Genomic DNA, 14637 nt, shown 5'->3' with positions numbered 1-14637 from the left:
GTTGTGCTGGGGAGTGCCTTTTGAATGTCAAGTCTCCGGTCTACTTTCTTTTATAAAAGAATGAAGATTCTATTCTGCTTTGCTCAGTCAGTTAGCACTTGGGAACCCTCCAGAAAGAATGTGTGACAGTAGAAAAGCTAAAGAAGCAAGAAATCAGTCCCACCTTATTCCACCTAATTGGAGATGCACACGCCAGGCCACGTTTTATACCACTCTATATGTCTACAAGAGATATGAAAGCACGGAAAGTATTGACTTAGAATCACAAATTATTTTTTCAAACTAGTCTACTAATTTGCAAATATGAAACTCATGAATAATAAGGATGAACTCTGTATGCAGGGTGCATGTATATATGTATATCTATTGCCATCTTTAAAGGATTTGTATTGTCTGCCCTGATGTTTTGTGATCTGAAGAATCTATACCTTAGTATGAATCTTTTAATTGCGTCTGACTCCCTGCTGGCTCAATTGATCAAAACAAGCCTTTGTTGTTTTGTAAAATTTTCCTTCTTTGCATTTTCTCCATTATCTTAAACTCATTATTTATAATACCCTCTCAGATGAAAATTTTTGTTCCCTTTCCATTTCTTCCACTTTACCCATTTTTTAGTTATTCTGCCCTAATTGCCAATATAATTCTTAATTTCCTGTTGTAAAATATGAATGGAAATTTTAATTTTTGCAAATATTTTTTCTGAAACTTCTGCCTTCCAAAGTGTTGTATTTTGTAACATCTTATTTCTTTTTATAGATAACTGTTCTATTTTATCTCTGTGAAGTATAAATTATAATTTTTCTGAATTCTTGTTTCCTGCAAATTTATTTTTGTTTTGTTACTTTGTGTGGGTCTCTAATTTCCGTAATTAATGTTTTTTTTCTGTACCTTAAAACTCAGATGACAGATGATGGACTGTCATTTCATATGTAAAAATGAGTCAACAAAATGTTTAAACTGGTGGACCTCACCATTGGGGAAAAATTGTATCCAGATTTCACCATTTTCTTGAGAAACTTCCAAAACAAAAACAAAAACAACAACCACAACAAAACAACAACCATGGCCTTTTCTCTTTCACTAGAACATTTCTCAGAAATATTTTAGGCATTTCTTTCCATGTAAATGGAATTGAGAAGGGAATAAAGGTAGACTTCAAGGGAATTGAGTGATTTTTTTTATTTAAATAGGATCTGACAAATAAAATCGACATTCACATCTTAAAATTTATTCTAATGGTCAAAATTGTATACATTTATTATATACAACATTTTATTTTGAAATATGTATACATTGTAGAAACAGCTAACTAGAGTTAATTACTATGCTTTACCCTCATTTGCTTATCATTTTATTGTGTAAGCACACTTAAAAAGTCTGTCTTGGCAATATTCAAGAATGTAACACATTGTTATTACTGTATTCACTATGGTGTAGAAAAGATCTTTTGCACTTATTCCTTTTCTCTAACTGAAGTTTTTATCCTTTTACCAATATCTCCCCAGTCATCCTGCCTTCTGATCCAAGCCCCTGGTGATCATAATTCAACTCTATACTTCAATGAGTTTAACATTTTTAGATTATACATGTAAGTGAGATCATATACTGTATGTTTTTCAATGCATGGCTCATTTCCCTTAACATAATGTCCTCCAAGTTCATGCATATTGTTCCACATGATAAGATAACCTTTCTTTAAAGTTAAATAGTATGCCATCATTAAAAAATTGTGTATATTCTTTACCCATTAATTTGTTGATGGACACAGGTTGACTCCATACCTCAGCTATTGTGAATAGTACTGAAATAAACATGAAAATATAGATATATATCTTTTCAAGATACTGATTTCCTTTCTTTAGATACACACTCATTTGTAGAATGGCTGGACCATATGATAGCTTTGATATTAAATTTTTTGAGGAATTCCATACTGTTTTCCATATGTTTTCCATATTCCCACCAAGAGTATTCAAGAGTTCCCTTTTTCCCACATCACCAGCACTTATCTATTTCATTCTCCTAATAACCAATTTTAACATGTGTGAGTGACATCATCATGTATTTTAGTTTGCATTTTTCTGATTATTGATGTTGAACATTTTTGCATATGACTGTCACATATGTATGTCTTTTTTTGAGGAATATCTATTCTGATTTTTTCCACATATTTGAAAATATTTATTTTCTTTGCTATTGAGTTGTTTGATCTCATTTATTTTGGATACTAATCCTTATCAAATGAATAGTTTGCAAATATTTTCTCTCTTTCTATAAATGGTCTCTTTCCTCTGTTCTTAGCTGTGCAAAAGCTTTTGGGTTTGATGTAATCCCATTTCTGTGTTTTGCTTTTGTTCAGTCCTTTTGAATGCATCTCCTTTTATGATTTCTATTATTGTTTGTCTCTTCATTATTTTTTCTTACCCTAGCTGAAGGTCTGTCAATTTTCTCTACCTTTCAAAGACAACACAGCTCATAGTTTTGTTGACATTATATATTATTTTTCCTAATATTTATCAATTATTTCTACTTTGGTCTTTATTATTTCCTCGTGACTTTGGACTTAATTTTTTGTTGTTGTTAGGTTGGTTGGTTTTTAGTTCCTTGAGGTATAATAAGTTGTTTAGTTGTTATTTTTCTTAGATTCACCTTCCTCTTTTTGAGACTCATTTCACTTATCAAGATAGATATAGATTCAAAGTGAAGGATTGGAAAATTATATTTTATGTAATGGAAATCAAAGCAAGCAAGAGTACCCATTATATCAATTAAAATAGACTTCATGCAAAAAAAACCCCTCTAATATTATTTGAAGAAGATCATTATATAATGATTATCACCAATAGGATATAATAATTATCAATATACTGGAATACCTAAGTATATAAAACAAATATTAATAAATTCAAAGAGACAGATACAATATAATGAAATAATATTAGAGGACTTCTATGCTTGGTGTTCAGCATTAGATTATGCAGAAAGAAAATAAATTTGGAAACATTTAACATAAACTACACTTTAGACCAATTGTTTCTAACAAATATATTCTAAACATTCCATCCAAGGGCACTAGATATACATTCTTCCCAAATGCCCAGGAAACATTCTCTAAGACAGATCATTTGTTTGGTCACAAAACAAGTCCTAACCAATTTAAGATTGGAATCATATCAAGTATCTTTTCAACCATAATTGTATGAAACTGGAAATCAGTAACAAGCAGAATTTCAGAAAATTCACAAATATATGGAAGTTAAATAATATGTTCCTGACAACTAATGAGTTAATAAAAAAATTAAAAGGATATTTGAATATATCTTGAAAGAAACAAAAATGGACACACAACATGATATAACCTTGTGGATTACATCAAAGCAGATATAAAGGGAAAATATTATCTCTTCATTAAGATCTATAAATCTTACTGCCAATGTTGTGGAATCTTAGTAGGGGAAAATAACTAGGTCACAATTTTCTTTATAAGGTCATTACTCAGTCCTCCTTTCCCTCAGGTGTTCTTGATCTACAAAAATTCTGAGATTGTCTAATTCAGCATATTCAAGATATAAATTCAATTTTCTGCAGGATTAAGGGAGCAGAAGTCATTAAATATGGTTGCAGACATAGTCTAGAATTACATAACATTGCTTTATTTCAAGACAAATTTCTGTTTTGTTTTGTTTTTTAAAAAATGGTGGTGATTCAATATGCCATCATATGTAACAGAATTTGATATTAAATAGGATTTTGTCTGTTTCTTCTATTGAGGACCCTGAAACTTAAGAGCTCCTGGTAAAGAAAAGCTCAGCTGTCTTCAGACACAGGCAAATATTCATTCTACTGCTCTGAAACTGATGGTTCCTGGGATCTCCTGCCAGACCAGCTGCCCTGGTCTCCTGGATCACTCTGGCACCCCAGCTTCTCTGAGCCCAGGATATCTTTCCCTCAGGAAAACAAAGTTTGAACTGAACAAAGGTTTGAAAATTCAGCTTCTTTCTTTTTTGATTCTAGCAGAGATTTGTGAATGATGTTCAGAAGGGACTCTGAGTTCTTAAATGGAAGTTTTACTCCCCGTTACATGTGATTATGTGTTGAACCACCACCACAACCCGCTATTATAAAACCAGAAACTTAACTTGAAATAAAACATTCAGTCTGATCATTTAAAAAAAATTATCTAGAAGTCCTGAGACATTCAAGGATTATACAACCATTAATTCTTTGGATTCTAAATGGACACTTCCAGTACAAATGCTTAGGCTCTGGCTTGTGCTCAACTAAATCAGATGCCATTTACTCATCTGTTTTCCATAATCACTATTTGTTGAATATTCCTTTGAATTACTGTGCTTTCAGCAGTTTGTTTTGTCCTTTGGTGTTTAAATATTTTTATTTAAGTTTGAGAAGATACCGAAAGAAACAAAGTTAACTTCTGCTTTCAATCAAAATGGATTAATAGGGACCTAATATTTTCTCACCTTAAATACCAAGAAAGGAAGGAAGGAATGAAGAAGGAAGAAAGAAAGAAAAATTACATAAGACACTGAACTTATGTTAGTGAAAGACAGTTATCTCAGAGAAATGGTGAACAATTGTCCCAGCTTATTGCTTGAGAGGGTTTCGGGTATAGGGCAGAGGGAAAATGCAGGGTTAGGAAGCACACTCTGAATTGAGAAATCTCAGAAGTCCATGGTTGCTAACACTCTGCTGAGTATAGAGAGCCAAAAGCTACACAAAGGCAAAGTCTAGCGATTTAGAGAGGTGCCCTTTCCAGTATCGTCAAACTATAAATCACACACATACACATATACACACACTCATGGGTGGGTGAGAACTACTTTAGGTTGAAAACTAGCTATGTCAAAAGATTAGGAAGGGCTAGGATTATAGCTCAGTGGTAGAGTGCTTGCCTAGTGAGGCATTGGGTTTGATTCTCAACACCACACATAAATAAATAAAATAAAGGTCTTATGAACAACTAAAACAATTTAAAAGAAGATTAAGGAAACAGTACTTTATTTTCAAAAAAGGGCTAAAAAAAGCTGATCCATATCACCTGCATTTGAAGAAAAAAATTCATAGGCCACTGAGTAGATAAAGTGTCCTATCCTAATGGTGGACATTAATTGGCTCTGGACTGAGCCCTGTTAATGCTACAGTTTTAATAAAACTTAAAAGCAAGACCTGAAAGAAACTATTTCGAGATAACGGCATCCAAGGAAAAAGTTCAAGAATTTCCCAATAACTTTAAAGTCTCAGGGATGTCACAACCTAAAATTCGTATTTGTCAGCTAATAAAATGTTACTAGGCATGCACTGAAGCAGGAAAATTTGACCTATAATGAAAAGAAAATCAATCAATTAATATTGATATTAGAATTATCAAACAGACATTGACATTAAACTGTGTGTTCCATATGTTGAAAAAGTTAAGTGCAGACATAGAATATGTATATTTTTTAAAAGAGTGAAAGAGATACACATCAAATTTCTATACATAAAAACTACAACGGGCAAGAAGAAAATTGGATTAGATAGAATAAATGGTATAAATTGCAGTTTATTCAGTTTTAAAACATAGCAGTTAATTAACTCGAAGATAGCAATATCCAAAAGGAAATGGAGAAGTTTAAAAAATAAACAGAGAATCAGTAAACAGTAGAACAACTTTAAGATGCATGAAATACATTTAATTAAAGTCTCTAAAGAAGAGTAAGGGGAAAAAATAAATAAAAGAACACTTGACCACATTTTTTTTTCAAAAGCCACAGATCCAGGTATCTCAAGGGACCCCAAGTATAAAAACAAACTTCACTATGGAACATTGTAATCAAATTGCTCAAAATCAGTGATAAAGAGGAGAAGGAAAAATACATTATGAATAGAGGAATAATGGCAAAGGTGTCATCATTTTTGCTGGAAATAGTACAAGTAGAAAAAAAGTAACAGGCTTAAAGCAAATAAAGAAAAAAATCAACCCAGAATTGTATGTATAGGAATTATCTCTTCCAAATATGAAGGCACACAAAAGTTGAAAGAGTCTATCACCAGGAGACTCACAGAAGATGAACTTTAACAGGAAGTCCTTCTTCCAGAAGTAAAATACCAATGGAAATATGTATCTACACAAAGAAATGAAGAGTATAGAAAATGATAACTACATACTTAAATTTATCTCTTGTATTTTTTATAAGCTATTTTCAAAATAACAATGAAACACCCCTATATTTATTACAATGGGTAACATTTTTAGACAATATTAAGTGCTGGAAAGGATGTGGTGCAATTTGAACTTGCATACACAGAGACACTTTGCAAAATAGTTGTTTTCAATTTCTTCTAAAGCTAATAATGTACCTACTAATTATCTAGCAATAGCTAAGGATTTATCTAAAGGAAGACAAACTTATATTAACCCCAGAACCTATATACAAATATTTTAATAGCTTCATTCAAAATAATCAAAACTAAATACAACATACAAGTCTATTGTTTAGTGAATGAATGAACTGTAATACTACTCAGCAGTTGAAGGGGAAAAAAGAAACTGACATTCTAAAAATCATGGATTAATCACAAATGCGTTATGCAAAATGAAAGCGATCACACTGAGAAGGTGATATATTGTATGATACCATTCATATATTTTGGAAAAGCAATATTATAGGAATAGAAAACAAATCAGTAGTTGGGAGGAGAAATTGACTCAAAGTTATACAGCAGAAGGTCATTTTGGTGACTAATGTAACTATTTAGTATCTTTATGGTAGTGATTGTTATATAGCTGCATTTATTTTTTTCAGTATTATTTAGATATAAATAACTATTTTTAGAATTCATAAACTCCAAATTTTGTATGTATATTTTTATTAGTACATTATAATTATACAAAATATTGTGGTCATTTTCACATAATCATAAAGCATGGAATATAATTTATATCATTTAACTCCCCAGTACTTCTCTTTTCCCTTCCTTCTTCCCTCCCCCTGTTCTCCTTCCTCTAGGGATCTTCCTTCTATTTACTTATAGATTTTTAATTGCTTTTTAGATATACACAAAGGTGAAATTCACTGTGGAATATTCAGGTATGTACCTAGCATAATCAATTTAATTTCTTTCTTATCTCTTTCCTTCCCATCATTCCTCTTCCATAGCTCCACTGATCTCCCTTTGATTTTCATGGGATCACCCCCACTTCTTCCCTTATTTTGGTCTAGCTTATGCATATGAGAGAAAACATATTTTAAGTGTGAGTGAAAATCCAAGTAAAATATTTTTAGCCAAAAATTAATACTGTATGGTTTTGTCAGTTAATTTATTTAATATTTATTTTCACCTGGAAAGGCCCTTGTAACTGTACACAAAGTATAAAATAATGAAAGAGAAATGGCATAGCAAGATAACTAAGAGACTATTACTTTGTTCAAGGTAGGAGCAATTAGATGCTACATGTTAAAAATCTGAATGTCTTCCACATAATTTTAGTAGAAAGAAAAAGGACAAACCTAAGTAACAGATTGTTTTCAAAAAAGCTATTGGATATATGGTAGGAAATAAAATGAATACAAATGATTAAAAATGTTGTTCTTCTAAACACACACACACACACACACACACAAATAAAAGAAGACCTAAGTGAAAAATCTCTGATATGAGTTATTTTAACACCAATGATGTCTCTAAGATAAAATGGAAAGAAAATACACTTTTTGGCATGGTGTACATTACAAAAGTTTGTTATGCTTTTTTTTCCACAAATATATCACATTCTAGTATCCTAGGAAATCACTAGGTAAGATATCCTAGGATACAAAAGTGACCTTCGCATAGTTAGAAGAGATGGATCCTAAAGCCCAATTTGTTAACAGGAGTGGCAGGATACTTCAAGAAGGCATTTGATGAAAATTTGGATGGATTCAGAAGACTAAACAAAATGAGACAAGATTTTTTTTTATTTATTCATCTTCGTAGATTTTGTACAACTGTGAGAATCACTGTGGTGGAGAATTAATTGAGGGTTGCATATATGATAATATTACAATTAAGATAGTCATCAAATATCCACCAAAATATAAAATTTAATTTATTTTAATTTTCTTCAACTATGTATGAACTCTATTAGGACAAAGGCCTCATATTAGCCCCACTGTGATGAGGAGGCATTATATTTAATTGTTATTGAATAACTGTTCTGAAGAGCAAAAGGCTTTAAAAATCATGTTCTCACTCTCCCCTTAGTTATAACAATAAATATAATAAAATGAAAACTTACTATAAGGTGAAATGGAGAATGGCTCACTAAATAACTGTTATTTTGTTTTTCAAGTTACTTTTGATTGACCTAGAATTGATTATTATTTCCTTAACTCCACCTGTACTACTTTATTGTCTTTGCATAGTAACTCATTTCCCTCTTTTTGATATTAAAAATGTTACATGATCTCTTCAAAAGGAGTAATGAATATAGTATGTCTGGCGTAACTTTTGTTTTCTCTTGAAGCACAGAATTTAGAAAACAACCATCTGCAAATTCTGAACCTATGAATGGAGGCAGTATAAACCACAGCACAGGAGAAATAAAGCAAATTCAAAGTGGTAATATAAATTCACTTGCCTCTTAGAAAGTGGGAACACAGAAAAAAATAAAGACGACATTTTATTATGTGAGTTTCAGTTACAACACATTTGTTTTGGTAAGGAAGTCCCCAAACAACATGTAAATGGAGGTTAGAATGGATGCTAGAAAAAAAATACATGTGAAAAAATACATACATACATGTGTGTTTGTGTCAGTGAAATACTTTGAAAATTATGCCCTTATCTTAACAGATGGAAAAGCAATGAACTGATTTGCCCAAAAAGAGACAGATTATCTGTGAAAAAATGAGATAAAACCCAGTTACACAGTACCCTATTGTGTTCAAAATCAGGTACTTTATATTGTCATGAATAAGGAGAATGGGCCTTGGAGCCAGATGGCTTGGTTTTAATTCCAATTTGACCACCTTCGAATTCTGAGGACATTAACCTCCCTGTCTCTCAGTGCTCTCATCCATAAAATGGGATGAAATTTGTTCCTGCCTCATATTTGTTTTTCGGGATTAACCAGAGTTAATAACAGTTGTAAAGCAGTTAAAATAAGACCTAGCATACAATCAGTATTCAGTATACCATAACCATTTATTATACTAATTTCTGCAAAAGTGGTGCATGTGTTCTGACTGTTGTCATTGGAGGTCAAGTCACAGTTATAACTTCATCAGACATATTACCATCTAGCCTGTATATAAGTGAAATTTTTCCCTGTACCAGAAAAACAGATATACGCAACTAAGATGTTTCTACATGGTACAAATAGAGAACTCTATATTTTTTATACCAGTAATAGAATTGATACTATATACAGAAAGATGCTGTCCATTTGAGCCACAAATTCTATTTTTAAATTAGTTTTCATAATTTTGGTAATTCTTCAAAGTATTTACAAAGTACAATTCTCTTTTACTTCTTTTTGGTGTTTTCCACAAAGTAAATGAGGCAAACTAAAGTTTCCAATGGCAACATTGCTCCTTTATCACACAACCATGATCTTAGGGCTAGTTGTAAAAGCTTTATAAGCTGACTAATAGAGGGGAGAAGAGAAATTGAAAGGGTAAGAATGAGAGCATTCTGCATTCATTTCACACTGTGATTCCAAAGAAAGAATAGAACCACGAGAATCTCCCACCCCTGCCCTGTCAAACTAGGGGTCAAACAGTTATGCCAATCACATTCATTGTGTTCTACAAAGCCAGGTTTTGTCTGTGTTCACAAATGTAGACTTCCCTTATGCTAATTATCTCATAGAATCTAGCTCCATTATTTTATTTTCCTGACAATTTCATTGTGGTCAGTAGCACTGGGGTTACGGAAAAATGAAACCAATCCATTATAGACCAAATATCAGAAATTTTCTATTATATTTACTGAATCTTAGCTCCTTGTTGTTTGTTCAAGTGGTTGCTGATTTGACAGCTCAACTATGAAACTATTGGAAGGTGTTTCAGATATAAAGTAATAATATAATAGTCAGTTGCTAAGATAGTTTCTTCTGCTACATGTTGTAGAATCTTGCATTGTCCCTTAAAATAATATGCATCATTTAAAAAGTGTTTAGAATTCGGTAGAACAAATTAGTTAACACACATAGTACAGATAGATGAGTGAAAAATTTTATGTAGTTCAGTGTGTAAGCAAGCCATGGTACTGCTAGGAAAATTGATTTTCAAAGCTGAAAGTGATCTTGTTGAAAAGGCCTGAAAGGAATACATAAATACAGAGCCTTCGTGTAACCTGATAGTACTAAAAAGAAAACTGGTGGTAGTAAACTTTATGTTTTGTTTTCTTGGATAAAAATGATATGTGCAATTAAAAAAAATCTTTGACTCTGTTAAATCAGCAGCAGAATTAAGTAATTACTGAAATTATTATAGTATTGACATTTTCAATTAATTTAAGCTCTCTTATTTATGATCCCTCCTTTCTTTTACCAACAGAACAAAACTTATTCAGAGAATTAACGCAATTTAGTGACATTCTAATGATTTTATTCAGGGAGAGCTGAGGACTCAACTTTTAGTAAACTATATATAAATTTCTCATAGTTTCATGATCTTCCTTTGTTTCTTGGCAATAAAATGTCAGCTTTTTAAAAATAGTGTATTACTAATTTCTCATGAATATTAGGGGGTAATTCTTTCTCTTATACTGTCCTCAATTCTTCTCCATTTTAAAATTAAGTATCACTCATCCAAGAGTTTCATATGCAAACTTTTTTTTTGCCTTTGAGGTGAAAAGGGCATTGTCAATGGTATGCAGAAATGCATCTTCAATAGGGTCCATGCTCACAAGAGAAGCTCAAATGACTCTGGCTTGTCTTGACTGGGGTCAGCACAACATCTGCTTTCCCATGTAATCCTGCATCTGATTCCCTTGGCTTTGAGGATCATAGTAAATAGAGTATGAAAAAGAGTGGGCGGAATAATTTGACATTGGTTTTATTTGGACAGAATTCATTAAGGATTTAAAAATATTTGGAACTTTAAAGCAACCAATAATATGTGATGATTCTAAAATGGTGTAATTTTTATATACACAAAAAGTAAAAAAGTATATCAACACAAATTATAAACACACACACATACACACAAAAGAATAAACATAGTGCTAGATTTTCTGTAATGAAAATTCAGAATATTTACATATAGTTGCTCAAAATTTGACAGACTTAATGGCTGAGCACAAGGAAAGGCAAATAGCAAAATATCCAAATATCCAACTGTTGGATTACTGGAAAAGGAATTATTTTTGCAAAATATCAGCAATAAACCTGGGATTAATTATTCTGTGTAGTAGCATGCATGTTAATCACAATTTCTTGACACAAATAATATAGAAATTTAAAATACAGTTTGTCAAAGTCAGCTTCTATAAATCCTGAATCCTGTGGACATATCCTTGGAGGTTTGTTTATTTTTAATAATACTTTTTAAAAGTTTGATATTTTATAATATCAAAAATTGTGATAAAGGGAGATCCAAGATGGTGGGCCAGAGAAAGGCAGCACTCTGTGTCTCTCAGCTACCTGGGATTCAAGTAGTGAGAATACATATTGCTTCTCTGCCAGCGATATTCCTGCTCCCATGCAGGATTCATGCCTACGTGCCAGTCCAGGGCTCCAGACGTCAGTGTCATATTAGGTCTCCCAAATACTCACCCATGCAGGACTACCAGGTACCCAAGTGGAACAATCAACACCTGCACAAAACTTTCAGCCATCTACCTGAGCAGAACCAACGACACCACTCCCATGCAGGACACGGGCAGCTTCCACATGCAGGAATTCTGGCTACCACTCTTGTGTGGACCCCTATCTAATAATATGGGACTCCCTGGTCACAGCCATCTTGGGTATCTGCAGCAGTGGAGATAGTCCCCTCTGCACAGTAACCTGCCTGCATATGGGAACTTCACACAAGCTGGCTAGCCAGGTACTCAATTTCTAACTCTCCCCTCTCCCCAGCAGCTGCTAAACTGGCACAGTGACATCCTGGTTACCTTCACCATCTTGAGGGTGGACATACCAGCTAACTACAGAGGACCCCACTTATTAGAGGAAAAGGGAAGCAGAAAAGATACTGATTTCCAACCAATACATTCCCTGTGAATTCCTTCAAGACTTTTTTTCCCCTCTCCCTCTCCATTTTCCTGAAACCAAGTTTTTTTTGCATGAATTACAATTCTGAAGACTGGGACATTTGAATAGTATATTACAATTGGGTTGTATATTCTTTTCACTTTTGTTTTTTTTCCTTTTATTCCCACCAATTTCTATTCTTTTAACATTTAAAAAATTTTCTTAATATATATGTCTGTTTGTTTTATGTATTCTACTGCCCACCCAAAAGTACTTGTCTACCCCAAATTACTTCCTCTCTCTTCTCCTAAAACTAACCTTCTTCTTTAGATTTCTTTTTCATACCTCCTAAGACATAACAACTCTATATCCTCATTTTCTACCTCCTCAACATATCATCCTACTCCTCACTCCTGGTTCTTTGTCCATCATCAGAAACTGTAAACCCTTTTACAAACCTACTGAATATATTGTAGATAATAAATTAATTCACCATTTGTGTACATTGTGACCAACTATAAACATCTATTAGAAAACGTTTTAGGGGGTATATTGTTTATATTGGGATCTGATAACATTGTCCTTCACCTCTAAGGAGAGATATTGGATCCCTACAGAGGCACTATAAGCCTATAGGATAAAAATGGCAATGCCTAGGATCCACAGTGCTAGAAGAGAAGACACATAAGCAATATGAAAAGACAAGGGAAGAAAGTGCCCCAAACAAATATACCCCATTATTACAATCCATGGCCAGCATAGCATAAGAAATTACAGAGAAGGAGTTCAGAATGTACATAATTAAAATGTTCTACGAAATAAAGGATGATATTAGAGAGCCTATACAGGCGGCAAAAGATCATTTTGACAAAGAGTTACGTATATAAATACAGGAAGCAAAAAAATACTTCAATAGGGAGATAGAGGTTGAAAATAAAAGCAGAAATCCTTGAAATTAATAAGCAATAAACCAAATTAAAAGTTCAATTGAAAGCATCAACAACATATTAGACCACTTGGAAGATAGGACCTCAGAAAATAAAAGACAAAATATATAATCTTAAAAAGAATGTAGATCACACAGTGAAGATGGTAAGAAACCATGAGCAGAACATTCAAGAAATATGGAATAGTTATTGGAATAGAGGAAGGAATAGATTTCCAAACCAAAGGAATGAGCAATATATTCAATGAAATAATACCAGAAAATTTTCTAAATATGAATAATGAATTGTAAAACCAAATTCAAGAGGCTTACAGAATGCCAAATATACAAAATCAAAACAGATCTACACCAAGGCATATTATATTGAAAATGTGTAACATAAAGAACATACAGAATAGTAAAGAATATTAAAAGCCACAAGAGAAAGGAATCAGATTTCATATAGGGGGAAAACAATTAGATTATATGCAGATTTTTCAACTCAGAACCTGAAAGCTAGAAGATCCTGGAACAACATATTCAAGCTCTCAAAGAAAATGGATGCCAACCAAGAATCTTACATCCAGCAAAATTAAGCTTTAGATGTGATGATGTAATAAAAACCTTCCATGATGAACAAAATTAAAAGAATTTACAACTGGGAAGCCTGCATTACAGAGCATCTTTGGCCAAATATTTCATGAAGATGAATTGAAAAACAACAATGAAAATCAGCAAAGGAAGGTATTACACTAGAGGAAAAACTAATCAAAGGGAAACCAAATCAAGTTAAATAACAAAAATTAACAAGTATAGGTGGGAATATAGAACATGTCTCAATAATAACTCTGAATGTTAATGGCCTAAACTCACCAATCAAAAGACAGACTGGAAGATTGGATTTAAAAAAAAAGACCCAGCAATACACTGCCTCCAAGAGACTCATCTCACAGGAAAAGACATCCACAGACTGAAGGTGAAAGGTTGGGAAAAATCATACCACTCACATGGAGTGTGAAAGCAAGAAGGGATTTCCATCTTCATTTCAAAAAAAGTAGACTTCAAGCCAAAGTTAATCAAAAGGGATAAAGAAGAACATTTCATACTGCTTAAGGGAACCATCAACAAGACATAACAATAATACATGTATATGCCACAAACAATGGAGCATCTATAATCATCAAACAAACTCTTCTAAGGTTCAAGGGTCAAATAGACCACAATGCAATAATTCTGGGTAACTTTAACACACCTCTTTCACCACTGGATAGATCTTCCAAACAAAAGCTAAACAAAGTGTAGAACTCAATAATACAATCAATAATTTAGACTTAACTGACATATATAGAATATTTCATCCTTCAATGAACAAATACACTTTCTTCTCAGCAGCACATGGATTCTTCTCTAAAATAGACCATATATGATGCCAAAAAGCAACTCTTAGCAAATATAAAAAGTAGAGATACTACCCTGCATTCTATTAGATCACAATAGAATGAAATTAGAATCAATGATAGAATAAAAAATA

This window comes from Marmota monax, unplaced genomic scaffold (assembly GCF_021218885.2).
Source record: "Marmota monax isolate L192 unplaced genomic scaffold, Marmota_monax_Labrador192_F-V1.1 WCK01_AAM20220418_F8-fsc00049, whole genome shotgun sequence".
NCBI classification, from domain to species: Eukaryota; Metazoa; Chordata; class Mammalia; order Rodentia; family Sciuridae; genus Marmota; species Marmota monax.
Note: the sequence above shows the minus strand (reverse complement) of the source record.